The sequence below is a fragment of the Danio rerio genome, chromosome 20 (assembly GCF_052040795.2).
Source record: "Danio rerio strain M-AB ecotype USA chromosome 20, GRCz13ab, whole genome shotgun sequence".
NCBI classification, from domain to species: domain Eukaryota; kingdom Metazoa; phylum Chordata; class Actinopteri; order Cypriniformes; family Danionidae; genus Danio; species Danio rerio.
In genome coordinates this window covers 39,033,417-39,061,202 of record NC_141040.1, presented here as the reverse complement: position 1 = coordinate 39,061,202, position 27,786 = coordinate 39,033,417, and the positions used below count along the sequence as shown (strand labels likewise).

Genomic DNA, 27,786 nt, shown 5'->3' with positions numbered 1-27,786 from the left:
AAATTTGATTATACTGTAGTGAATTAGGAAAAGACCACTATGGGGAGGTGGGCTTCCTCCAAAATTCCTTCTTATCTGCACTGCAATTTTTAAATGTTTTAATTTTACAGTAAAAAAAAAACATACTGTTTCAAGAACATGCTGTTTTCAAATAGTGTCTTTTTAATCTTAATTTTTAAATCTTAATAAAAAAAATTATCTTATTCTTTTTTTTACTATTAGCAAATATTTTACCTCAAAATTCACATAATTCAAGAAATTAAGATTTGGTTTAAATGTTTTTTCTTACCCCATTAAAAGTTAAAATATTTATGTTTAAAAAATAAAATAAAAAAGGTTCACTGGTATATAATATTTCTATTATTATCTTAGTGGATATTGGTTTTATTTTGTCAATAAAACTACACATACCAGGGTATCCACAGGGTCCTAAAAATCTTAAAATGTCTAAAATGTCAAAAACCAATTTGAACACACTAGAGTTTTAGCTTTCCAAATTCTGTTGTACGGTGCTACGAAAGGGGGCGGCATTACCCATCCAATAACTAATATTCCATATCAATAAAAGTTTAAATACAAGTGTATTTATTAACTCTATTTACCCATATGCTTTAATTATCTTCCTTTGCATAACATTTGCTTTTAATGATTATTTAAATGTTTTACTGAGCCATTAGAAGAAAAAAAAAAAAAATAGCGTTTAGCCTTGTGTAAGTCTGAAATTTCTTTTGTAATGGTCTTAAAAAGTCTTAAATTCACTGAAATATTGTGTTTAGGTCTTAAATCATTATAAACAGGTCTTAATTTCTAAGTCTAAAGCTTAATAATATAAATCGCAGCTTAATTATCCTACATCCATGTAAAGCTACCCAATCAGACTGATGTTGCAGTCACACTTGAGTTTGAGCTTGCCAAATTTTTCGTACTGTACGGCACTGCGAAAAGGGGTAGGATTAAACAAGATAATTAGACATTTAAAAAAAAGCAAGCGATTGGTCCATATATAAAATTTCTGTCTAGAGAGGTCATGTTTTGATCCTCGATTGGTTTCACTCAGTCGAGTGATGCAATTTCGCAGGTCAAAGTTCACCAAGCTTGAACTTTGCAACACAGTAAACTGCCAAACTTGACGCACAACCTTGTGTTTCTGGTCTGTTGCATTCGCGTGCGTATGAATGAAAGTCTATGGGGAGAAAAGTCCAGTGTGACCGTAGCTTAACACTCATCCAATCACTAACATTCCATCTCAATAAAAGTTTTAACACAAGTTTATTCATTAACTTACCAATATTAAGTTTAGTGTTTACCAATATTACCAATACCAATATTAAATTATCTTCCTTACCATAACATTTGTTTTTAATGGTTATTTAAATGTTTTAATGGGCCATTAGGAAAAAAATCCTTAGCGTTTAGCCCTGCAAGTCTGAAATTTCTTTCATAATGGTCTTACAACAATGATCTCACAAAACTGAATGAAGTTGAGTTAAATCATTTATTAACATACGAAATTAACTAGGATATGCCTGAATAATAAGAATTCTAAATGACAATTTGAATAGTTTATTAATCATTTACAAACCCATTCTGAATGATCCTTAAAAACCACCAACTACTCTTAAATAACTGGCTTGTAATTAATGCAATACTTAATTTTGTAATGGAAAATGAATCAATAACAAAGTAGGAAAACACAATCATTAGGTACATTATACATGTGCTTTTAAGTCAAGAATAGAACATTTGTAGCTGTGGTTATGAAAGGCTTACTAACGTTTATTAATGTAGAGTTAATGCTTAACAGATAATGAATCCACAATTTGCTAATGCTTAAGAGATGATGTGCTAAATAATGTGTAGTTATTATAAAGTGTTACCAAAAAAAATGGTGTGGATAAATTACAAAAATATGCCTGAAAACAAGTATTAATATCTCAATTAGTATTACACCTTAAGTAAATGATGGTAAGTATCATCATTGTAAGTATCATCATTGAAACATTTTTAAATCACTTCTACATTTCTACACTCTTGCAATGTAGGACACTGCTAATTGTAAGTCAGCAAACATAAACAAAAACAGCAACAACAAATGAATACATTTACCACAAGACCAAATAAACGTCAAAACTATCGAATAATCAGTTATTTACCATGCATGCTTGAAGACAAAGTAATTAAATAGTCAGATAAATAAATGAAATCCCACATCTCAACAGACCACGTACTCTCCAGCAGGAAATCATTAGTCTAGTGATCGGTGGCAGTCATTAGTTCTGATCTGAATTATACATTCCAGTGTTCGTGTGTCTGCATACTGAATACATTCTTCCAAGAACAATCTCCGCACTACGCACTTCTGTTACTGCGCCATAAACCAGAACAACCGCAGCAGTCCTAAAAGCTCATCCATATCCCCCTTTACATCGACTTGAAGGGTCTCGTGATTTAGCGGAGATCCAACAGCCGGGCGATTGATTTGACAGAGTCCATTTCACAAGCCTATTTGTGTTCAGCTCTGCAGTAACGGCGTCAGGTCCTGCTGCAGAAATCCTTCCCTCTGCATCGCCTGTAAACCTCGCAGTCAGACTCGCTCTCATGGGGAAGCCCCAGGATAGATTTATTAACCATTAAAGCAAGACCCTGTGTTCCCCCACCCAACACACCAGTCCCCTCGCCTTCCCATCTGCCTCCAAGGCTCTTGGCGAAAAAGTGATGAAGCAATGAGTTTGACAGGCAGTCTGTTTAAGTGTGACCTTCACATTTTATTGCAACTTCAAAGGAATGATGATTATAAAGTCGAATGAAAGTGCGAAGGTGGATGCAGGCGTTGTTGTTTTTTAATCTATAGATACAGACTCATTTAAAATAACATTCAGACATCCTCGCATCCCCTCTTTTTACTATAACAGGTATATTTTAGGCATGACCCGGTAAAAAATACTGAAAGTATGATAACCTTAGATAAAAATATCACGGTTTCATAACATTGTGATTACTGCTCTGAAATAGGTTCTTTTTAAATGTTTATGGTAAAAAACAGAAACACAATAGAACTGATTTTAAGAAACATTTATAATATTTTGGCGCAGTAAACCTGTCAGGCTAAATAGTTCAACTAAATCATTGACTTCTGCTGTACTCATTCAAAAACACAGATTTCTTTACAAATTAAAAAGGTATCTTTGCATATCTTTTTTCTGTAAATAAATTTAACCACTGCACTGTTCAGGTCCATAGTTGGTCTTTAGGATGTTTTTTTTTTTGTATTTGTGCCCTAAATATAAATAAATAAAATAAAATATACACTTGCATATAAAGTACTACTAGTTTGGGGTCAGTTTTGTTTAAATTATATTACATTTTATTATTATTTTTTATATTTAATTTTAATATACTTTTTGTTTTTAAAGAAAATTATTCTGTTCATCAAGGTGGCATTTATTAATTAAAAAAAACCATGAAAGTCATGATTGCTTTTATTACTATTACCATTAATAATTAATAATATAAATAATAATAATAAATATTAGAGTTATTTCTGAAGGATCATGTGACTCTGAAGACTGACGTAATAAGGCTGAAAATTCATCTTTAAATCACTGGAATAATTTATTCAATTCTAAACTACTTTTAAACCGTTATAGTGCGATAACATTTCACAATTTTACAATTTGTACTGTATTTTTAATTAAATAAAAGCAGCCTTGGTGAGCAGGATAAGCTTATTTTAAAAATGTAAAAATTGTACTGACCCCAAACTTTTGACTGGTAGTGTACCTTGAAGCAATATAACAGAAAATTTATGTAGTTTTAAACTGTGACTTTTTCAAAAGCACTTCCAAACTGATTATAGTCCCATGCCTACCATATTTCCATCCAAAGATGCCAATTAGATTCATGAGCAAAACTGAAATATTGCAAAAACATTCAAAAATAAAGCAGCGTTTACATCCAATGAGACAAAGACAACGAAATTGTTAGTTCCTGATAAACTGGAGCCAAATATCAAAATGAAAAATGGAATATGCTGCGGTAGAAGTCACTTTGGCCCTTTTTTATTTTATAATTAATTGCTTGCGCTTGGGAAGACGAAATGCAATGAATGGGATGTGACTTTTAGAGGCATTTTAGAGAGGCGCGCAAAACAGGATAAAACGATTATACGGTTGTGCCCATACTTTTATTTATGCGCATTTGGGGGTTCCATTAATAAATTTTCATGCGATATTCCAAAATGCTTATAAAAATGATTGTACGGAAACATAGCTTCTATAATTTCAGTCTTTTTTTTTTTTTTTTTTTTAGTGATTAACGTTACTACATTGTGTTGCATTTGAATAATACACCCCCTTCAACAACAACAACAACATAATGAAATTTCATCGGAGGCGAATTGGGTGCCATCACATTTATATCAAAATCCCATAAAATTGCAGCAATAGTGTGATGAGGTTGTGACATTTGTTTTGTTAATCGGATTCAGATAGGTATGAAGAAAATGACACATGAACGATAGCATCGGCAGGTGTTAACTCTTTAAGGAGTCACAAACAATGCACATTAAAAAGCAATTAAGAGGCCCAGGATAAGGAAAGCTGCCAAAAGCCTTTGCTGAACACAAACACAGATTAACCGATTTATTTACATGATTCCAAGAAGTAGATTCAGGGAAATCAAGTAAATCTCCTTTAAGTAAACACAAAGCGTCATTTAATGGTTGATTGTCATTTATTTTTCCACTTCAGTTACTATTTCTATCATAGTATTTTAGTATATTTATATTAATGTCTGATGCTATTTTGCATCTCAAATAAATGTACAGATTTAAAACTGCTCATATGCAAAAACAAATACTTTGTAAAACATGTAAAATTTACAAAATCAAGAAATATTCAGCAAAGAGAAGAAAAATTTGGGAAAAAATACAATCTCTATGAGTAGATTTAGGAAAAGCAAGTGAATCTTCTTTAAAAAAACTATTATTTAAATACATAAAAATATAAATATATTTAAATATATCTATTTATTTATAAAAGTTACTGTTCAATAGTTGACTGTCATTTATTTTTCCACTACAGTTACTATTTCTTTCACAGAAGTATTTCAGTATATTTACATTTGGGCTCAGAGAACAGATTTTGAATTATCTTTATTTTTCTTACCACTTTAGCAAATCATTTTTAGTTTCAATATCTCGTATTAATTTTAGAACTGAAATCTGATGCAATTTTGCATCTTAAATAAATTTACAGATTTAAAAATGTTCATATGGAATTACAAACACTTGTAAAACATGTAAATAAACATGTTATAAACACTTGTAAAACATGTAAAAATGACAAAATCAACAAATATCAACAAAAAACACAAACAAAAAAAACTAAACAAAACATTTGGGATAAAATACAATCTCTATAATTAGATTTAGGAAAATCAAGTAAATCTCCTTTAAAAAAAACTCTTCAAATCTATTTATTTTTAAAAATCACTGTTTAATGCTTTATTATCATTTATTTTCCCACTACAGTTACTATTTTCTTTATAGAGGTATTTAAATGTTTTAGTGACATAAGATTGTGAATTATCTTTATTTTTCTTACTTCTTTAGCATAACATGTTTAATTTTAACATCTCATATTAATTTTAAAAGTAATATCTGATGCACTTTTGCATCTTATTCTTAAGTAAATGTACAGATATTATTTTCTTATTAAACAAAAATACTTTTTAAAACAATATAAGAATGTAAGAACAAACTGAGGAAAATACACAAATTGAATACTACAACTAGCAAATGTGTCTTTCTCCAGTTTATTTATTACACAGCTCAGTGTCTATTATTATCAAATAACAGTCTGGCATCTCAAACATGGGTCAGCAGTCAGATAAACTTCAAACAGAAATATGCAAACATGAGGCAAAAGGTAATATGAAATTTCTGAGTAGTGTTTACTATGGTGTGCTACTTAATACTGCAACACGATTCCACTTTAATGCAATGTGACTGCCTAATCTTTAGATGTAAACTGAGAAGGAATGAATCATCTGCATGATCTCATCTGTGTGTCTTACTGTATCTCCTATATAGTATACGCACCACAAAACTTCATTACATAAACTCTCAGTACTCTGACAGAGCTACACTTCTAAAATGGCTTCAGCTCTGAGCAAGCGAACAGATGTTGTAACATTTGTAATAGCCGAAAATAGCCAAATGCGTATCCCATCCACAAACGTTAAGATGCGAACCAAAGACAAATGACATGGCTAAGAAGTCATTTTGATCATGCAATAATACTCATTAGCATTTAAACTCAAACATGCTTTAAGCAAATGCATGACTCATGATGGCATTTTTACACCTACTGTATTCCCACTTCAATATATGAGCATGTCCATAAATTAGCTGTCAAATGCAATGTAAAACATTATGAGTTCTTTAATAAGTTACATCAGCAAGCTCTTAAAGGGACAGTTCACCTAAAATTGAAAATTCTGTCATCACTTACTCCTTTACTTGTTCCAAACCTCTTTGACTTTCTTTTCGTCTGTTGAACAGATATTTAGAAGAAAGTGGTAATCATTGACTTCCATATTATTTGTTTTTCCTACTATGAAAGTCAATGGTTACACGTTTTCAGATTTATTCAAAAAATATACAGAGTAAGTCAGAATTATTAGCCCTCCTGAATTATTAGCCCCCTGTATATTTTTCCCTATTTTCTGTTGAAATTAAAATGAAAGAACATTTTTTTCCATTTCTAATCATTATGGTTTTATAACTAATTTCTAATAATATAACTAATTTTAATTACTAATATCTTTGCTATGATGACTGTACATAATATTTAAATATATTGTTTGCTAGAAGGGTAATTATGCAAAAGCTACTTTAAGGCAAAGAGCTTAGAATGACCAAGAGGCGACACTCTAGTGTAATTTAAGAAACAGCCACTAGAGGGCGCTGCGGCCATTATTGAATGAAAACTCTAATAGAACAACAGCATATTGTAAGTCTGTTAAATAAACTATTAAAAGTGCTGATGATTGTGATAGTAAGTATTGTATTGTCGTCTTTCAGGTTGTATCTCAGCTTTAATGCGCTTTTTAAATAAATAAATAAAAAACAAAGCAGCTGCTTGCCATCGCGACTAAGTAATGAGATCCAATGGATGGCCGACGGAATCCAGGACTGTTGCTGGGCGCTGCTGTGGCAATGGAACGTTCTATTGAGTGTCGCCTCTTGGTCATTCTAAGCTCTTTGTTTAAGGTAAGCCATTTCACTCAGCTGCCATCTTTGAAACGCCTCTCCGGCAGTATGCTCAGGCAATCTGTCTAAATGAGGAAACATCAAATTCTCCAAAATTGCTTGCCAAGCATACGATTAAATTTCATATTAGGATTCAGCGATAAAATTAAACAACAACTGTGTCCTTAGTTTTATTTCTAAACGTTGGAATCGCACAAAATCTGCAGAAACTCAAGCCTGGTCCGAGCCCCTTCCCCGGAGATTCATCAGTCTATAGCCATTGCTGATTGGCTCCTGTACTATAAGGCGGGGCTTCATTCATCATATAGACCATTATAGTGTGTTTTTACCAGACATGGTACGTGCTAATAAATGGTGTTATTCGCGGGTAAATAGACGAGTGAACATTTTGAGTTTACTCACTTCTTTCACGAGTCGAATCTGCTTCATTTGCGCGTCCAATTCACTTCACAGTAGATGCAGATGTGTCATGGCCAGGGCTTCTGTCTGCCAGGTGACTCTAGCTTCATTGCTAAATGGCTAACATGGATTTTATTGAGAGAATAGCTGTATTTATGTGCTTTATGAAGGCTAAAAAAACAGTGTTGATTCATTCGTTGATTCCACTATATCCGTTCAGAGATGCACCCAGCCTCGTGAGTTCATAAACTCCTCTCGAAACTATACCTGGCTGATGGAAGTTTTTAGCGGTGCTTCAGACTGGGTCGAGCCCAGTTTGATAAACTGGTGTCGGGAGTCCGGGCAGGAGGATTTTCCTCTGGGACACCAACAACAGGTGCTATGTAATAATCATGCCCCTACAAGAGAAAGCTCCTGATTGGTTAATGGCACGCATGTTCACTAAAGTTCAGGTTTCCCAACTCGAGTGATTCGCACGATATGCGTCATTTGTGCAAAATGCTCAACCAGTACCGCTTCATTTGCGCGAATCACATCATTCGCTCTGCCTCATTCGCGATTATTGCTCTGGGGGATGTCTAATCGCATCTTTGCATTGACTTAACATGTAAATCGATCGCGTTTGACACTTCTTCATGTCTAATGTAAAGGCAGCATTAGACTTTTCACCTTTCAAAACTATATGAGTGTCACGTCTTGTGTATTCTGTAGTCTTTGATTAGGCAAGTCATTGTATAACGATGGTTTCTTCTGTAGACAATTGAAAACAAATATTGTTTTAGGGGGCTAATAATATTGGTGGTTTTAAAAAATGCTTTTATTCTAGCTTAAATAAAAGAATTACTGTGAAAAATCCCTTGTCCTGTTAAGCATCATTTGGGAAATATTTGAAAATTCAGCGGGGGCTACTAATTTTGACTTAAAATATGTATACCTTTTTTTTGTGTTCACAATTAAGAAACTCAAATAGGTTTGGAACTACTCGAGGGAGAGTAAATAGTGAGTAAATTAGAATTTTTCGGGTGAACTATCCCTTTCATCCATTTCTAAATCTGACTTTTCAGAGACCGTACACTTGTTAACCACTGTGACCTCTCTAAAATAGCATTCACAGAGAGAGGAAAGGACAGCGTCAACCCTTCTGCTGATTTATGACGCTTCTCCATCCGCCTTCAGAAACCTCCAGCACCACTGATATTTGCAGATGGTGGAGGGGAAACCCACATGTGTGGGCAGAGCTTACAGGCTGACATGTTTGCTATGAGGGGGCTTCTTTCTGCAGTCATTATGCATCACACAAGCTAATTCTTCAGGGTACCTCGTCTTTTCTCTACTCATCCTCAGCCGCCCTCCTCTGACGTCCCTTATCAGCCTTTTTTTCTCCTCAGCCAACATTATCCCTCCTCTTCCTATTTCTCATCTTTTCAAAAGCCGTCTACAGTCTTGTGACGCATTTATCCATATTTTCAGACTGCAAGTGTGTTCAACCAAGGGGATTGTCGCAGAGATATCCAGTAGCCATTTTGTACTTCATCCAAAGTTATCATTTGCTGGACGTTCAGTCTAGCTGATAAAAGAATTGCAAGTCACTCCTGGGTAATTAAATATATAACCATTTTTTGTGGTTAAGGAATATGAAATCCGTGACTTAAGGGTAATAGTAACTGACAATAACAGAGCAAGTTTCAACAATAGTCTACTGGTAAAGCTTTCGATTTCTTTTATCTCATTATAATAACATTTCATAGATAAATACTGGTGTATGTGAATAATGAAGACACTCAAGCAAGCATAAGGACTTAACCATTATGGTGTCAAGATTTGATAAAGTCATTATTAAAATGGCATATTAATTGGTTATTTAAAGCGACATTTCTACCTGAAATGAAAATGTACTCACTCTTTAACCCTAAGGGGATTCTTTCTTCTGTTAAACACAAAAGACGATACTGGGAAGAATGCTAAAAATCTGTAACCATTGACTTCCATAAACAAATACTATGAGGAAGTCAGTGATTACAAGTTTTCAGCTTGCTTCAAACTATCTTCTTTGTATTCAACATAAGAAAGGCAAGAAGCGTGAGTATAAGTGTGACAAAATGCCATTTTAATTGGTTTGTCTGAGTTATTTAAATCGACATTTCACCCCAAAAATGAAAATTTACTCACCCTTAATCTTTAGTTCATTCTTCTATTGAACACTAGATAAGATACTTTGAAGAATGCTGAAACTCTCTAACCATTGACCTTCATGGTAGGAAATCAAATACTAAGGAAGTCAATAGTTTCCGGTTTCTAACTTGCTTCAATCTTTTGTATTCAACAGAAAAAAGGCAAGTGTACACGAGTATAAATAACAACGAAAGTCCATTTTAATTGGTTTGTCTGAGTTATCTAAAGTGACATTTTACCCCAAAATGAAAATTTACTCACCCTCAACCTTCATAACATTCCTTCTTCTATTAAACACAAAATAAGATACTTTAAAGAATGCTGAAAACCTGTAACCATTGACCTCAATAGTAGTAAATCAGATACATTGGAAGTCAATGGTTACAGGTTTCCAGCTTGCGACAGAATGTCTTTTCTTGTATTCAACAGAAGAAAGGCAAGAACGTGATTATAAGTGATGACAAGATGGCATTTTAGTTGGTTTGTCTGAGTTATTTAAATAGAAATTTGGCCCCAAAATTAAAATGTACTTACCCTCAACCTTTACAACTTACTTTATTCTATTCTTTCTTCTAGATAAGATATTTTGAAGCAAGCTGAAAACCTTGGAAATCAAGAAATCAAATACAATGGAAGTCAATAGTTACAGGTTTCCAACTTGCTTCAAAATATCTTCTTTTTCAACAGAAGAAAGGCAAGAGTGTGAGTATAAAGAATGACAAAATTCCATTTGAATTGTTTTGTCTGCGTTATTTAAATCACTATTTCACCCCAAAATGAAATTGTACTCACCCTCAACCTTTATGAGTCTCTTTCTTCTTTTAAACACAAAAGAAAATACTTTGAAGAAAGCAGAAACCTGTAACCACTGACTTCCATAGTATGAAAAACAAATAATATGGAAGTCAATGGTTACAGGTTTCCAGCTTGCTTCAAAGTATCTTCTTTTGTATTCAACAGAGGAAAAAAGGAAAGGAACAAGACGGAAATGAGTAAATGATGGCAGAATATTCAGTTTTGGGTGAACTGTCCCTTTAAGAGAATTTATGAACTTGCATTTTGTCAAAAAATAATAAACCTTCGACATCCAATGGTTTACCCTTATTAACAGTCTATTTGCAACTAACAAACGAGACGTATAGAGGTACATCTTTGTAGCCAATCTTAAAAATGGGGACAATAAATTGTATAATATTACAAACTATATTACTTAGATTGAATTAACAATAGAACTAGGTACCTATATTTTAAGCAGGAATGGGCATCGTAAATCAAGATGAATCGCGGTCTGGTATCGCGTGAGTCACCACTTATTCGGGAACATCCCTGCCGCCCTGCGCTCTGCAGTCAAGCCATAATAAGCCGCATTAAACCATCAGATTCAACAACAGAAGCGTGCCAACCTGTCTCTCAAACCGCCGCAAGACAAATCCACCGTGGAGCCAGCGAAACTGAAGGCTCTGCTTATCGCACTATCGTTTTCAGTTGCTCATATATGCGTCAGTAACAGCATGCGCATTTATCAACATTAGGACGGACACAAACAGTCGTGACGTGAAACAATAGAGCACTCTCAGGTGCAAGATAAAGACACGTGACTGAAAAAAAAACAGGTCTTCTGCGCTATCCTGATATATACCCGAGTCACACTGCACTTTGACCGGATGATTAAGATGATATTTCGAGTTGTTGCGGAGGGATTTTACGCTTGAGGTAATACTATTGTGTAATCAGTACATTCTGTGAGCCAGAATGTGTTTAACACGTGAGGATTTTGCCAATGTGGCGAAGGCAGATATGGGTTTGGGAGCATAGGTAAATCTATTTCATAGGGTTTGTTATAAGTGTAATAAGGAGCCAACCCATTTTTTATTTTTGTGACATTCGGTTCATAGAGAACGATTCATATGAGTCGGATCTTTTGGTGAATTAAAATCATAGAGCGCGTCTGACTCCGAGTTCCTCTGTGATGTTCATTTGTATGAATTCTATTGAGTGAATCAGCAACACCTCGTCACCAATATGCCTATAAATCAATTCCATAATGAATGATTCATGTGAGTCAACTTTATTAATTAACAATAATTAATGTGAAATCATTTTAACAATTAACAGTTATTCTTCAAATCATTAAAATATCCTTTCTGCTGAGGAACATAAAACTTTTAAGACCTGTTTATTAAAAACTTAATTGGGAAAGCCTTTTGGTAATCTAATTGGCCTGACTGTGGTAAGTCAGTTCTTTTGTAGCTTTGAGTTGGTTCTTTATCGCAACTCAACAACGAACACTGTTAATCGATTGCAGAATGAATGATTGATCCGAGTCGATTCATTTTAGTGAGTCAACAACATAAAAAGCAATCTGTCTGAATGTGATAAGTCAGTTATTTTGTAGCTATTGGTTGGTTCTTTATAGTGACTTAACAATGAACACTCGTCTTAATCGATTACAGAATGATTAATCTGAATCGATTCATTTTAATGAGTCAACAACAACATAAGGAGCGACCTGTCTGGATCTTACGTGTCAGTCGTTTTGTAGCTATGAGTTGGTTCTTTATAGTGACTCAACAATAAACACCCTAGTTAATTGATTGCAGAATGAATGATTTATCTGAGTTGATTCGTTTAAGTGAATCAACATAAGGTGCGACACGTCTGAATCTAATTAGTCAGTTTTTTTAGCTATGAGTTGGTTATTTATAGTGACTCGAAAACGAACACCCTTGTTAATCGATTACTAAATGAATGATTTATCTGAGTTGATTCATTTCAATGAGTCAACAACAACAAAATAAAGAGCGACCTGTCTGAATCGTATAAGTCAGTTCTTCTGTAAAAAATCAAACCAAATCAGCCAGAACTCTTTTAAACAGGAAGTTATTACTTTAGTCAAATTAAATAAAAAATAAATTCAATAAAAAAGTTAGGCTACTGAGATCCAATTTGTCACACTGGCTGATCATACAACATGGCTTCATTATAAGTGTAGCTGCAATCTGGCTGCATGGTAGCCTAATTAATGAAATACGTACATCGTGGCACCATGTTTAGTATACTTATATAGCTAATTAAGCTGTATTACCCTTAAAAAGACTATTATCTTTTATATAAATCTAATTATTATTAGGCGTAACATTCTTTTCCTCGTTCTCTTTCCTCAACTGTGCCTAGTGATCAATGGAATCGTGCAGTAAATTATTTAGAGGCTGCCAGATCCCCAATCACATACGTGAGCCCACAGAATGATAGTCAGTGAGGGTATCTCCAGCAACCGCCCCCGCTCGTCTTTGCTCGAGCCCCCGCCCATCGTCTACCACCACCAGGAAGACACGCACTGATAATTACCGCTGCCTCATCACATACAATACGGCAAGGTTGAGATGATTTGGTCCAAATAAACATCCGCAGAAAACGAACGTATCGCTTCTGTTCAATAAGTTTGATCACGGTTTGATCCCACCTGACTGTTTTCTCCGCAACACGCTCATTAATTCTCGACCACTCTGTCGCAGTTTGCCATATTGACCTCCCCCACTATCAATCGCTGATCAGTTTTCGATACATTTTCATTCGATGGCATCAGAGCTTTGCTATTTATATTCTAAGGTGATGGAAAATGAGTAAAAAAACGAAACACAAAAGGTGTCATTCAAGTGATTAATGGCCTGATGCTGTAGCGTCAACACAGCCTTGTCAAAAACTGCCTTCGTCTCTTTAGCATCTGCTGAAATCGATCATTGTTTAGATGGCACCTATGCGCAAAACTTTTCCAGACATATAATGGAAATTTAGCTGCAGGAGCTGAAAGTGAATTCAGGACAGAAACGCAGTGGAGCAAACGCAGTCGCTGTCCAGGGTGCTGAAGCGCAGAAACCGCCCACATCGTGCCGCATCCAGCACACGATTCAGATGCGTAAATTAACCACTCAGGATTATCCCTAACATCTTACATCCCTTAAACACTGCAATTCAAGCTGTTAGACGCCAGATTAAAAGGTTAATGATTTCGTTTAATTAGCCTGTTTCCACATTTCATTTTAGCCAATAAAAATACACTGTTGCTTTATGCCAGCGCTGCGACTTAAAGTCAGCCAGTCTTTATGTATTTTCAAGCAATTAACATCATAGAAATAACAGCGTTAGATCTTTTCTGTTGTCTTAAATAAAGCTTACCTGATCCCGTAGTCGCTGGAGGAGCGTCAGTAATGCAGTGTCTGTCTGCGGATTTCAACAACGAACCACCATCAACCCCTTTCTGTAGGGACTGAGCTGCTGCAACGGCGATGCGCGTGTGTTCAATGATCGTCAATGGAGAGAGCAGCTCTGCCCTCCACAAACATGGCGTCCGCTTTTGACGTCAGCGACGTTTAATAGAAATCTGATGGGAAGGAGAGGCCCAAATAAAATGTAGCACCTGCCGCGAAACATTGTTTGGCAGCAGCGTGTGATTGTTGTGTTGACGAGAACATCAAAGCTCGTCCGATCTAATTTGATCTGAGAATCACATAATCTTTTTGATTGGTTTGGTCAGATATTGGCAAAAAATATTACATTTGTTTTTGAAGTATACACTGAGTATTGTTAGACCTTCTGAAGGGCTTTCCCCTCAAAGAGGGATTTTATAATATAATATTATGTCTTTTTATTTTATAAATGTTTATTCATTTATTCTATTTTTGGCATAGTCCCTTTATTTATATCAGGTGTGGCCACAGCGGAATGAACCACTAATGTATCCAGCATATGTTTTATGCAGTGGATGCCCTTCCAGCCACAACCCATCACTGGGAAAATGTATAAATGTTGAGTTATAATAATAATGATGATAATAATTAACATAATAATAATAATGATTAATAATAATAATAATAATAATAATAAAAATAATGATGTTTATTTAACCAGGTAAGTCAATTGAGAACTAGCTCTTATTTACAATTACATAGCCAAGAGGCAACATAAAAAGCAGATATGAAGCAGCAAGGACACAATACAATAATAATTTCACATATGCAGATAATAGCATATAAACTAAGGAAAAACAAAAAACAAACACAGTGATCTTGTGCTATTAACTAGATTGAATTTTTAAAGGATGATCGTGGAATAAAAGTGTCCAAGCATCAGCAGCGGAAAACTGAAAAGAGTAGCGACCAAATTAAGTGCAAACTTTGGGTATACAAAGGTTAACAAAACTACTAGAGCACAGATTTCGACATGTTTTCTGAAAGTTAAGAATAGTATAGTGGAGTTTTCCCAATAAGAGTTTTGTAAATGAACAGAAATCAATGAATTTGATGGCGTGGTTTAAGAGAAGGCCAATACAATAAACAGGGATCATACGGTCATGGAAACCTAGAAAAGTCATGGAATTTTGACATGGCACTTTCCAGGCCTGGAAAAGTTTTGGAAAACTCATGGAAATTAGTTTAACAGATATATGTACACTTGAATTAAGGCTGTGCAATATTGGAAAAAATCTGACATTACGGTATTTTGTATTTCTGTGATTTATGTTGCGATGTGAGTACAATTTCAGCAGATGATTTAACAGGTTTTTTGACTGATTGGGGGATTTTGTAGGGGAGTGAATCTCGAATAATATATAACAAAAAAATTACAAGCGTAGATAAATAAAATATAGATAGAAGTGAATTACTGTTTTCAGGTATTCACTATTCAGGTACAGATATTAAATAATCAACACTGCATAGTCTTCATTGTATATTATTTAATCTGTATTAAAGTTACAAAACATTTCTTGTGGCCGGATGTTTAAAATATTAAAATGTTCACACAGTCACAGGCCTTAATGGGACAGTTCACTCGAAGATTAAAATGTACTCACTATTTACTTACACTTCACTTGTTTCAATACTATAGGAGATATTAAATTATATTCTTTTTGTTTATATATATATATAAAAAAAAGAAAACTCATAAATGTTTGAAACAAGAAGGGTGAAATTTAAATGGCAAATACATTTTGGGTGAACTATCTCTTTAAAAGTGCATGCAGATAATAAACTTTTACTCCATTATGATTAAACTCTTTATTAAACTATAATCCCAACATTGCATATCCTGCGATGTGACTATTGCGGATGCACACATTGCGATAACAATGCTGAAACGATACATTGTGCAGCCCTAACTTGAATATGTTAGTTGTCTTTACTTCATTTCTGACCTTGGCCAAAAACTTGCTCTCGCATTGTTAGTGCTGTGTAAGCATGATCAAAATCAATTTTACATAGATAGAAAAACAGATTTAATTATATTCTATAAAATGCTGTAATAAACTTGAACGTCATTGTTTTTCTTATTATTTACCATGTATATGTAGACATTACATGAAACATTACATCATGAAAATAATCATGAAAACGAATTGCTGCATGGTAAATAACATCCAGTTTGTGAAGGAGAGTTTTTGAAGCTGATCTGAAAATTAAATCACCATAATCCAAAATTGGTAATACTGTTAATTTGACCAAATGCTGCTTTGAAGAGTGCACAAAGGATTATTTATTTCTGTAAAGAAAACCAATATCGGCTTTAAACTTTGATTGACGTTAAAGGGATAGTTCACCCAAAACTGAGAATTCTGTCATCATTTACTCACCTTTTACTTGTTCAAAACCCATTTCACTTTCTTCTGTTGAACACAAAAGAAGACATTTTGAAGAAATTTCCATTGTATTTATTTTTCCAATAGAAAGTCAGTGGTCACAGGTTTTCAGCATTCTTCAAAATATCCTCTTTTGTGTTCAGTGGAAGAAAGCGATTTATAAAGACTTGGGTGAGCAAATAGTGAGGGCACTTTCATTTTTGTGCACTATCCTTTTAAGCAGACAGCTGAAATGAAAATATAGCATAGTTGTTTGCTTGTCAGCATCGCAAGCACTAGAAACAGTTGATACTCAGCCATTGGTTAAATGCTAGACCGTCAGCCAATAAGGAAAGGAATTTTCACACTTATTTTTATTCTGCTGGTTTACAGAGTAACATGGAGAGAGGATAAAACTATTTTCCTTTTTCTAAAACCCTTGACTTGTTATGCCAGGAAGTCATGTGACAAAAGCTCAACAGCTCAGCTCACTGGGGAAAGCCCTCTGGAAAACCGCACAACCAGCAGGACAAACTGCTACAGCAAAAACACCAAAAACTGGAAGAATGACTTGCAGTAAGTTAGTTAGACATTGTATTTTTGTATTTTTCATTGTATGTACTGACTGTTTGTTAGATGTTGTAAATGTAACCCTTTTCTTTGAATCCTTTTATTTGAACCCTTAATTCTCTTAGTAATTATGTGTTTTATTTAGTAATGGTTAATGGTATGTTTTAATAATAAAAATAATTTGATTATTAAGTTGAAATAAGCTGTTATAAAGACATAAAAGCCGTTCAAAGACCTGTGATATATGAAAGGAATTAAATTACATTCTTTGCAATAACAGTACCAATACTTCCAGCCATAACAACAAAATTAAAAATATACATAATGTATTTATTTGTGTTGTTATTGCTGAGACCTAATAATGTTATTTTATAACATAATGTATTATCTAAAAAAAGCAGTATAACAGCAATGTAATTCATACAAAAAACAAAATATAAAGTGGTAATAGAAACTAAATAAGTAGTTTCATTTACCCTTATAATCTTGAATAATATTTTACTGCAACTTAGACGTTTCTAAATACAGAAAAGTTATTAGTAAGAAACTAATGTTTTAAGACAGACATAATAAATATACACATACACACTGGTTGCTGGAATTTAACCATTAAAAATACAGTCAAAACATTAAAGAAATTTTCATTTTTGTTTTTGGTTTAATTACCTTGTTTTACTATTTATCATACACTAGTGTTTTGCAGTGCTAACATCTGCACCACTTTACTTTGTAACAGACAAAAACACAACCATAAGCAGGTGTGGACTCAAGAAAAAAAAAAAACATGGTAATAACAACAAAATTCATAAGTAAAGTGATTTTATATAGAATAGAATGCCTTTTATTGTCACTGTACACATATACAATATACATTATATACAGTTGAGGTCAAAATTATTAGCCCCCTGAATTATTAGCACTCCTGTTTATTTTTTTCCCTAATTTCTGTTTAACGCAGAGAAGATTTTTTCCAACACATTTCTAAACATATTAGTTTTAATAACTCATTTCTAATAACTGATTTATTTATCTTTGCCATGATGTCAGTAAATAATATTTTACTAGATATTTTTTAAAGATATTTTTTCAAGATACTTCTATACAGCTTAAATACAATACAAATCACACTAAACAACAAGTTACAGTAGAATTAACTGTAGATGATAAACAGTAGTGCAAAATACAGAAAAAAAAAATATATACACACACACACACACACACACACACACACACACACACACACACACACACACACACACACACACACACACACACACACACACACACACACACACACACATATATATATATATATATATATATATATATATATATATATATACATACACATACATACATACAATATATATATATATATGTGTATGTGTATATATATACATATATATATATATATATATATATATATATATATATATATATATATATATAAATATATATATATATATATATATATATATATATATATATATATATATATATATATATATATAATATATATATATATATATATATATATATATATATATATATATATATATATATATATATATATACACATAGAATAAAAGCAGCTTTAAATTTTTTATAAACATTTTAAGGACAAATTTATTTGCCTCTTTAAGCTACATTTTTTCCCGATAGTCTACAGAACAAACCATTGTTATACAATAACTTGCCTAATTACCCTAACCTGCCTAGTTAACCTAATTAACCTAGTTAAGCCTTTAAATGTCACTTTAAGCTGTATAGAAGTGTCTTAAAAAATATCTAGTCTAATATTTTTTATTGTCATCACGGCAAAGATAAAATAAATCAGTCATTAAATTGAAGTTTTTAAAACTGTTATGTCTAGAAAAATCTTCTCTCCCTTAAACAGAAATTGGGGAATTTTTATTTTTTTTAAATAATTCAACTTAATTAACCAATTAAATCCTATTATACATATTTTGAATGCATTATAAAGGCTAATATGAGGTTGCATACCATATAGACTAAACTATTAATACTAAATAGACCTAATAATAATAATTGTAAATTAATTAGTGATTTTTATCCTAGTTACTTTTTTATTTTGAAAAGTTCCTAAATACATTCTATAAATACATAATTATTGTACCTAAAGGTTTATTTATAGATATAAAGAAAGCTGCTTGTTGTAAAACATTACTTTAACTTGAAACAAAGCTTACTGGTTTTCTCCCCTCTCCGTTTTGGTAATGCAGAGATTAAAGCAAACCTTTTTAAAAAGTCTCTTTGAAGTAGTAGTTTTTTTTTATTCATCTGCAACGTTTGACTTTGCTGCTGCTGTTATTGCACCTTTGAAACAGAGGCAGTGGGAGAGAATTAGTAGTTGCATTATCAACTCTCTTTGTGACTAGACCTCGCTCTCTGACGTGTCACTCACAGACTCATTTCCCCCTTAATTAAAGCCCAGAGAGTGAAAGAGAGAGAGAACAGAGAGAAACTGGGCTGCTGACAGAGATAAAGAGGCAGAAAAAAGTTGGGGCGGGAGCGGGTGGGTGTGTGTCGATGTGAATGTGAGAGGGGGATGGAGGAAGAGAGAGGAGAGAGTCCAGAGAGAGGAAGAAAGCCAGCGGTTGAAGGGAGGGGGGGAGCTCATGCTTCTGCAATGGATTCGACCAGTGACTCAGCAGTCTCCTAAAAACATGTTTGTGCTCTGCTGCTGCTGCTACAAAGGAATCTTTATAGCAGCCTTGAAAATATGACTCAGAGGAATGTGAGAATCTCATACAATAGCAGCAGATTTACAACATGCCCATGGGAGGATCTGGCCCTTTTGATTTGATCTCTGTTTTTTTTTTTTTTTTTTGAAGGTGGTGTTTGGATCATTGATGAGACAATTAGGCTTTGCATTAGCTTTATACACACAGGCATTATTTTTAGTCCATCACTTTATTTTTAGTGTACTTTCTTAAAATAAAATTTCCTATTTAATAACTTGCATGACATATCATTTTTTATATTTCTAATTATTTATTTAATGTAAATATAAACAAGTGAAGTTTATTCATAAACTAATTTTGAGAGGATCACGTGATTATGATTGAACACGGCTGGTTCTGCATTAGCTATGTATGATCCACCAATCAGGCCATTCCTAACCCACTATAAAGAGCCAGGGTTTTTCACTACAGTCATCTTCGATTTGAAGAATCCCCCCTTCCACCCCTACCTCTTCACCTTTTCCTCTATAAGGCGGCACGATGGCCCAGTGGTTAGCACTGTTGCTTCACAGCAAGAACGTCAACAGTTCTAGTCCTTTAACAGGTTGGCTGTCGTTTCTGTGCGTAGTTTGCATGTTCTTCCTGTGCTCGCGTGGGTTTTCCCCGGGTTCTCCGGTTTCCTCCCACATTCCAAAAACATGCACAACAAGTGAATTGATCAATCTAAATTTAGCACTACAGTCAAACTCTTATTCTGCAGCATATTTCTTCATAGCATTCATTTTAGTCACTGGCTTTTATCAAGGGTGGAGTTGTCGAGATCTACCTGAGCTCAAAGCTCCCCTCTTGCCCTGCAAACGGGAGGAAGCCCAGGGCTCAAGGACATTTTAAGCTCAGGGCTCTCTCCCGGGACAGCATGCCAAACTTACTTATAATTAATCATTAGCTAAGTGTGAACTCTTGAATAGAGACTGTAAACAATATTAAAGAAGTGAATTGTGCACATCATTCAATCGTGCACATCACAATCATTCATAAAAATTTTACTTGTATTTTAAATAGTAGTGGATTTTGTGCTGAAAAACGACATGATGCTGTACAGAAGATGCATATATCTAACACAGACAAATATATATATATATATATATATATATATATATATATATATATATATATATATATATATATATATATATATGTATATATATGTATATATATATATATATATATATATGTATATATATATATATATATATATATATATATATGTATATATATATATATATATATATATATATATATATATATATATATATATATATATATATATATATATATATATATATGAATAATAAACTGCACAAAATTGTCAAACTACTTGCTCTATAAACAAGTGTTTGCATGACTATACAGACAAAGCAGAATAATATAATAGGAAAATATCAGTTTGCTTGCTGCATCAAGCAGCATAACAACCTGTTTTTAACGTCTAAAAATTAATGGAAGTGAATGAGACCAGAAGTCTAAAGCCAAAAAGAGTCAAATTGCTGCACCCATTCATACGCAAAGAATAATAATAGTGGATGCTATGCAGAAAAACTCCCTGATCCTCTACAGAATATACATATATTTAACACACAGGGAGTAGCAGTGCGAAATGGCTGTATATCAGCACTGGTGGGAGGCCGAGTGCCTTAGTGTACCACCAGGGATGATGTACACCCATGTCATACTGCTACTCGTGTGATATTGCATTTATACAATAGTTTGATGGCATAACCGTGTAGAGAGTCTAAAAATCCTTTTGTAAGAGGAACTACTTTCTTCTGCCATTCATTCACATCTGCAGCTGACAGTCAGAACATACAGTATATCAGAATGTGCAACATCAATGGAGTCGATCGAGATTTTTACCGTAATGGAGCAAAAGTTTATCATTTGCATATGTTTTAGGCCCATGAGTTTAAAGCATTCAGGCTCAAGAAAATTGTACTAATTGAAACTTTAATAAAAATTATTTGATTTAATTATTTGTACAATGAAGACTATACAGTACTATTTTACATTTGAATATTCAATTTCTGTACCTTAAGCAAAAATTCATGGAAAACAGACAGTTCAAAAATCCTTGCACTAAATAAACACAACAGAATTATCAGATATTTACAGTGGTGTAAAGTAACAAACTACAAATACTCAAAATACTGCAATTGAGTAGTTTTTTATCATAAACTCCACTCCACTACTTTCCTTCAACCTGCAGTCACTACTTAATTATTTCCTGTCTATGGGGGGATTAGAAAAATAAGTCCTGTAATTTTTGTCCAGTAATATCCCGCATAGAAGGTAAATCGCATCATTCTGAACTACCTCAAGACATGTGCACTTTATAATTGCAGCAAACTTTGTTTGGAAGCACTAAAAGTGTCCAAGATGTCCAAAATCGTCACACGCAATGACCCAGAGACTGTTTAGATGCACGTCACTGATGGGAAAATTATGGATATTTATTGTATGATGACCAAAATGGCCCTAAACACCCAGCAGGCACAGAATGTCAACATGACGTCAGCCATTGTACCCCAACATTGTGGGGATGTATCTTATTTAGAAATGAAAATGGGGTTGATTTCAGAACTCAATGTCAGGTCAACTGGTCAAAGATTTTAACATCCAACATAAAATCAACCAAATATCATCATCTAATGATGTTACAGCTTGACGTTGGTTGCCGTACCTGACCAATAAATGTCAGTATTTCACTTTAATGTGACGTTGTTTCAAGATGTTGGCTTAACATTGGATTTTGGTCACTTTTTAACAACCTAAAATCAACCATATATCAGCGTCATAGACATTACATTTTGGTCAGCTGACATCATAACCTAAATCTAACCTAATATTAACGTCTTGGGATGTTGTGTGGCTGCTGGGCAATAACTAGATGCACTACAGAATGTTACGTTTACACACATGTAAATTACATGCAAATGCATCAGCTTTTTACAGCATAATACTCACTACTCTTGAGTACTTTTTTTAAAGGGCTACTTTTTTCTCATACTTTGAGTAATATTTACAACAGATACTTTTATTTTACTTGCGCTACATTTTTAGGCAAGTAATGGTACTTTTACTTAAGTATGATTTTTCAGTACTCTTTCCACCACTGGATATTTATCAGATTATTCAGATTGAACTCGCCCTTTGTATTCTTTGTTTCAATTGCATTTCTATTTTGGTGTCAATAACCCTGCTGTTTTCATTAAACATTTGACTAACGTTTGCTTTGGCTGCCATGTCACTCCAACAGACAATATTGTTCTGGCTGCTCATTACATACAGTCTTCTTTTGTCGTAGTCGTGCATGACCTATTTTTCACAGAGGTTCATTCAGATTTCTCTCCGATTGCTCCACTGAGCCCTGTGGAGTGAAAATGCCAGACTGCGAGCTTGATAATTTGAGAAAGTGATATTCAGTGCGATAATTGATGAGCGGCTAGATTTGAGACGAGTGGCAGTGTTGATAAGTGTGTGACTGTGCGGCTCCCGAATGCACTGGTGCAAATACATGTCGGAAGAAATATTGATCCGTATTGATCCGAGCTTCAGCCTAGCAGGACTGTAGTTTCATTTTACACCCTTTTATTCAATTCAAACAAGAAAATAATGAGCAAAAACATTCAAAATGCAGTGCTGTTATCAAATATGTGCATTTTGGATGACAAAATACTCGCTAATATGAAATCATTTCATTTTATGCTTGCTGTCACTTTCTTTCTTAGTGTTACAGGGGGCAGGAAGGGGTTACATTAATCCTTTGGGCATTGGGAGCTTGCTGTAGCTCTGAGGTCAAAGGTTAATTGCCACCTAAATTGATTTAATCTGAACTAAAGTTGTGTAACGTCGATATGCATTTATATGTATATGGAAGAGAGTGTAACCAAAATGGAGTCTTAAGGAGACCCAGTCTAAAGTCAACCCAGAAATGAATGTTTGATTCTAGTGAATAGTAAAGTGGCTGAGAGAGCTCAATGCACTGCAACTTAAGAAAACACCTGCAAATAGAAAAACACTTGCAAATTAAGAAAATATTTTTAATATCAAACACCCTGATTACACGATTCCTTTACATGTTTATCCTTAGTAAACAGACAATTAACTGGGAATTTTTATTATCTAAGATAGCTAAATTATCTTAACATCATTAACTAAATATAATTTCAAGGCTAATAATGGAAATCACTTCTTAATGCTTCACTGAAGGTCAAAATAAATTGCAGATAAGGATAATATTTACAGTGCTCCACATTGCCCATTCCTCGTTGCAGTGCCTCTCAAGCTCTATCAAGTTAGATAGGAAGCGACGGAGTACAGCAATTGTCAGATCTCTCCAGAAATGTTCAATAGGATTTTGGTTTAGTTAAGTTGCAGCTTAACATGCTTGTGTTTATTAGGCTTGAATGTGGTTTCAATTCTAGCCAATTTTATCATAAGACGTCTTCTATTTTTTAATGTGAGCTTTTCTTCTCTCCATATACATGTGCATGTAAAGTGATAAAGTGCATGACGTCTATTTGTTTTCACTGTAGGCTGTGTAATACTGTACATGCTTCTGTGCACATCAATAATCACTTCAGTATTCTGCATTTTGTCTGGCTGTTCGGAAAACATTTAATCTTCTTTTTTTCTTTATTAATGTATTTATTACAATGTGTGTATTGATTTATTGATTATTAATGTATTGATATTGTGTCTAATCTTTAATACATCATGACTTTATATATTTTATTTTCTTTAACTTCTCCAGTTAACATTTCACATTAAAATTTAGCAACTATGGTCACACAAGTTATGTTGATGGTAACAAAACCATAAGTAGTTAATTTTGGGAATTAAAAATATTTCAAGAACACCACACATGTGCTATAATTAACAAATTAAATTGATATTTAAATTAATTCATATACATTTTTATTATTATTAAAGTAATTATTTATGATACTTTGACACAAAATTAATAATAAAATAATAATAGTGACTAATTGTAAACAGTTACTCTGGACTAACTGGTAGACTCACAATTCATTTTATAGGTGGAATTTGAAATACGGGTGACGCAGTGGCGCAGTGGGTAGCACTTTCGCCTCACAGCAAGAAGGTCGCTGGGTCACTGATTCGATCCTCGGCTCAGTTGGCGTTTCTGTGTGGAGTTTGCATGTTCTCCCTGCATTCACGTGGGTTTCCTCCGGGTTCTCTGGTTTCCCCCACAGTCCAAAGACATGCGGTACAGATTAAATTGTCCGTAGTGTATGAGTGTTTGTGTGAATGTGTGTGTGGTTGTTTCCCAGAGATGGGTTGCGGCTGGAAGGGCATCCGCTGCGTAAAAAAACTTGCTGGATAAGTTGGCGGTTCATTCCGCTGTGGCGACATTAATAAAGGGACTAAGCTGACAAGAAAATGAAAATGAATGAATGAATTTGAAATACATTTTTTAATTAAATTTCAGTTAAATATTAAATTAAAAAATATTTAAATAAAAAAATAAAACATGGGAAAATAGTTCTTCTTTCACCCTAGTTCACTTTATTACTCTTTTGAAGTTAAAACATTGGTACATGAAGAGTTCAGATGCAAAAACCTCTAAATGCCACCTTAAGTTTACTTTTAAAATGAGCATTTTTTGCAAGCTCCTGTGTGTATGTTCAGTGAATCCACTTTTATGGCAAAAAATTGCTTCTTTGCATTGCTTTTAAGTAAAATCATTCCACAAAAATATTGGAGGCTGCAGAAAAATGCAAATTTTGTAAGAAAATTTCAGATAGCACTTTTTGCTTCTGAACTTTTGCATTTTTACATCTGAGTTTTTTTCATCTTAATTCATCTTATGTTCTCTAAAGATGAATATAAACATACTGTAAGAAATAATGGCATTGATTTTTGTTTTGTATTTTATGCAAAAAACAAAATGCTCTAAAGACGATATTTAATCTGTAATATTTTATTTATCTGCCTTCCTAAGAACAGCCATTTAAAAGTCAAGTTTCTTTACAGTTCTAAATGTTCCACGACCCTTCCACTCACATCAATTGCTCTTGTTCAGAGGATGTTTACGTTTTTTACTGAAAAACAAGACAAAAATACAAATGAAGGCAATGATTTTTGCAGTGATGCACTTGCTCATTTGCATCACAGGAAGGACTGTGGAACAGCTGAGTTGCTCTTACTGCATGACTAGATCTGATGTGTCCAGTGAGCAGATGTAATGACCGCCGTTTTAAAATAGGGACATCAGGCCTATATTAACAACAAAACGAAACGTGTTAGACCACGTGGACTGGCATTTGAAAGTTTCCGGTTGCATTTTCCTTTTTGACATCTGTGTGTGCTATTGTTTGGAAAATAGATTGGAAGTGGGGAAGGTTGCAGCGCGTCTCTGAAGTGATCAGTCTTTCAGGGCTCGTACACATGGTGCAATACCCGCTCATTCTCTTCTTCTCCCCCTCCACCGTGCAGTGTTCTGGAGCCTGTGTGTGATCATTATCATTTTAGGCTCAGCTGGAGACATTAGCAGAACACAGGTAATTGGGAAATGAGTGTGTGTGTTTGTGATGGATTTAAGCAAGGACTAGTGTAAGACTTGTGCTTCATAGATGAAGAACTAGATTAGTCCTCGATGCCTTCACCTGCACGTTACCATGGAAACATGGGGTTCTCTCTCTGTGCGTCACCTGGAGCTTGTTTTTTTTCATATATACTCCCGTTCTTGTAGAAAACGTGCAAAGAGGTAAAAGTGAATATCCCTCAAGTGTCGTAATGCACGTGGGGTTGATGAAAGATACTCAAATTCAACAATGATGCACATTTTTGTGCTTTGTTTTGTTGCTGAAGAGTGATTTCTTATGAAGAGTACTTATGAAGGTTTCAGGAGATGCTTGCAAAGACTCTGATTTTGCTTTGATATACCTGTAAAATAGAAAGGCAGTAATTAAATATTATGTCTGACAAAGGTTTTAGATTAAGTGCATATAATGTCATAGTGAATTCAGTTTATTTTTATAATGAAGTGCAATATGTGCTAAAAGAAACATATATTGATTTATCAAACATATCTCCATTTTTACACATGAGAATGCTTATGTAAATTGCACTGCATTCAAAGCCTGTGTTTTTGAATAGTGTGAAGGCATGTGACCAACAGAATTTATACATACAGTAACAGCTCTTGTTGTAACCTATAAACTGAAATAAAATAATGCAAAGTTGAAACCTGCAGTGTTGCAGTAAAATGGAGAATATTGCATAATTTTACCTTATGGATTTATTATAAGTGGAATACCATTTTTAAAAAGATACCACAGTGTGCGATTAGGGTGACCAGTGCTGGAACTGGGAGCTCTGTCTCATATTTCCACAAGACACAATCACTGTCACACATTTAAAGGGTCACGAAACACCAAACACATTTTTTGAGATGTTGACATTCGTATATATGTGTCCCACGTTGCTAAAACCACTATTAGGTGCAACCTCATTAATATGCATGATAGCTTCGAAGACTGTTTTTACCTGTTACAGTGTTTAGGCAGTGTGTTTCCAACAGTTGTGTTGCCAACCGTAATTAAAACAAGTGGAAGAAGAAGAATTGTTCGGAGACATGGGTCGTTAGTATTGTTTATAAATATGCTGCAACAAAGGTTTTGTTTTTATTTCCCTGCTATGAGAGCGCAGCTGGACTCGCGTGTGGATTACAGTTTTCTGCTAACTTGACAAATATATGTTTGTAAGGATAATTTTTACTCAAGAGCTTTTCGCATCTGGAAATGGTAAAATCTGAATTTGCCACATTTTGTGACAGGATATGCGCACGCGGCTGTTTGATGCTTTTCTCCGCACCTACCGAGTCTCTGCATCTAAGTTACAGAGAAATGCGTAGGTTTTTTTCTCCCATACGACATGCGGTTTCAAAAATTTCATTAAAACAACACTCTTCCAGCAGTTCCTCAGATCCAATATTTTGTTTGTCAGGGCGGGCATGCATGAAATGTTCCTGA

The 27,786-nt window shown here is 33.9% G+C and overlaps 2 protein-coding genes and 1 long non-coding RNA gene across 5 annotated transcripts in view; 1 reads left to right on the top strand and 2 right to left on the bottom strand.

Annotated features, from left to right (window-relative positions):
* Positions 1 to 14,147, bottom strand: part of snap25a (synaptosome associated protein 25a) — a 42,583-nt gene extending 28,436 nt beyond the window's left edge. For 2 of the 3 annotated variants that reach the window (XM_087296336.1, XM_087296335.1), the window contains exon 1: positions 14,021 to 14,147. The gene's annotated coding sequence lies outside the window, so the exon portion shown is untranslated. 3 annotated transcript variants of the gene reach the window in all.
* The window catches only part of LOC147839385 (uncharacterized), a 73,707-nt gene that overhangs the window by 16,266 nt on the left and 29,655 nt on the right, over positions 1 to 27,786 (top strand). The window lies entirely within an intron of this gene.
* ankef1a (ankyrin repeat and EF-hand domain containing 1a) overlaps positions 25,296 to 27,786 on the bottom strand; it is a 35,046-nt gene continuing 32,555 nt past the window's right edge. The window contains exon 11 of the mRNA XM_087297525.1: positions 25,296 to 26,698. The gene's annotated coding sequence lies outside the window, so the exon portion shown is untranslated. The remainder of the gene's footprint in view (positions 26,699 to 27,786) is intronic.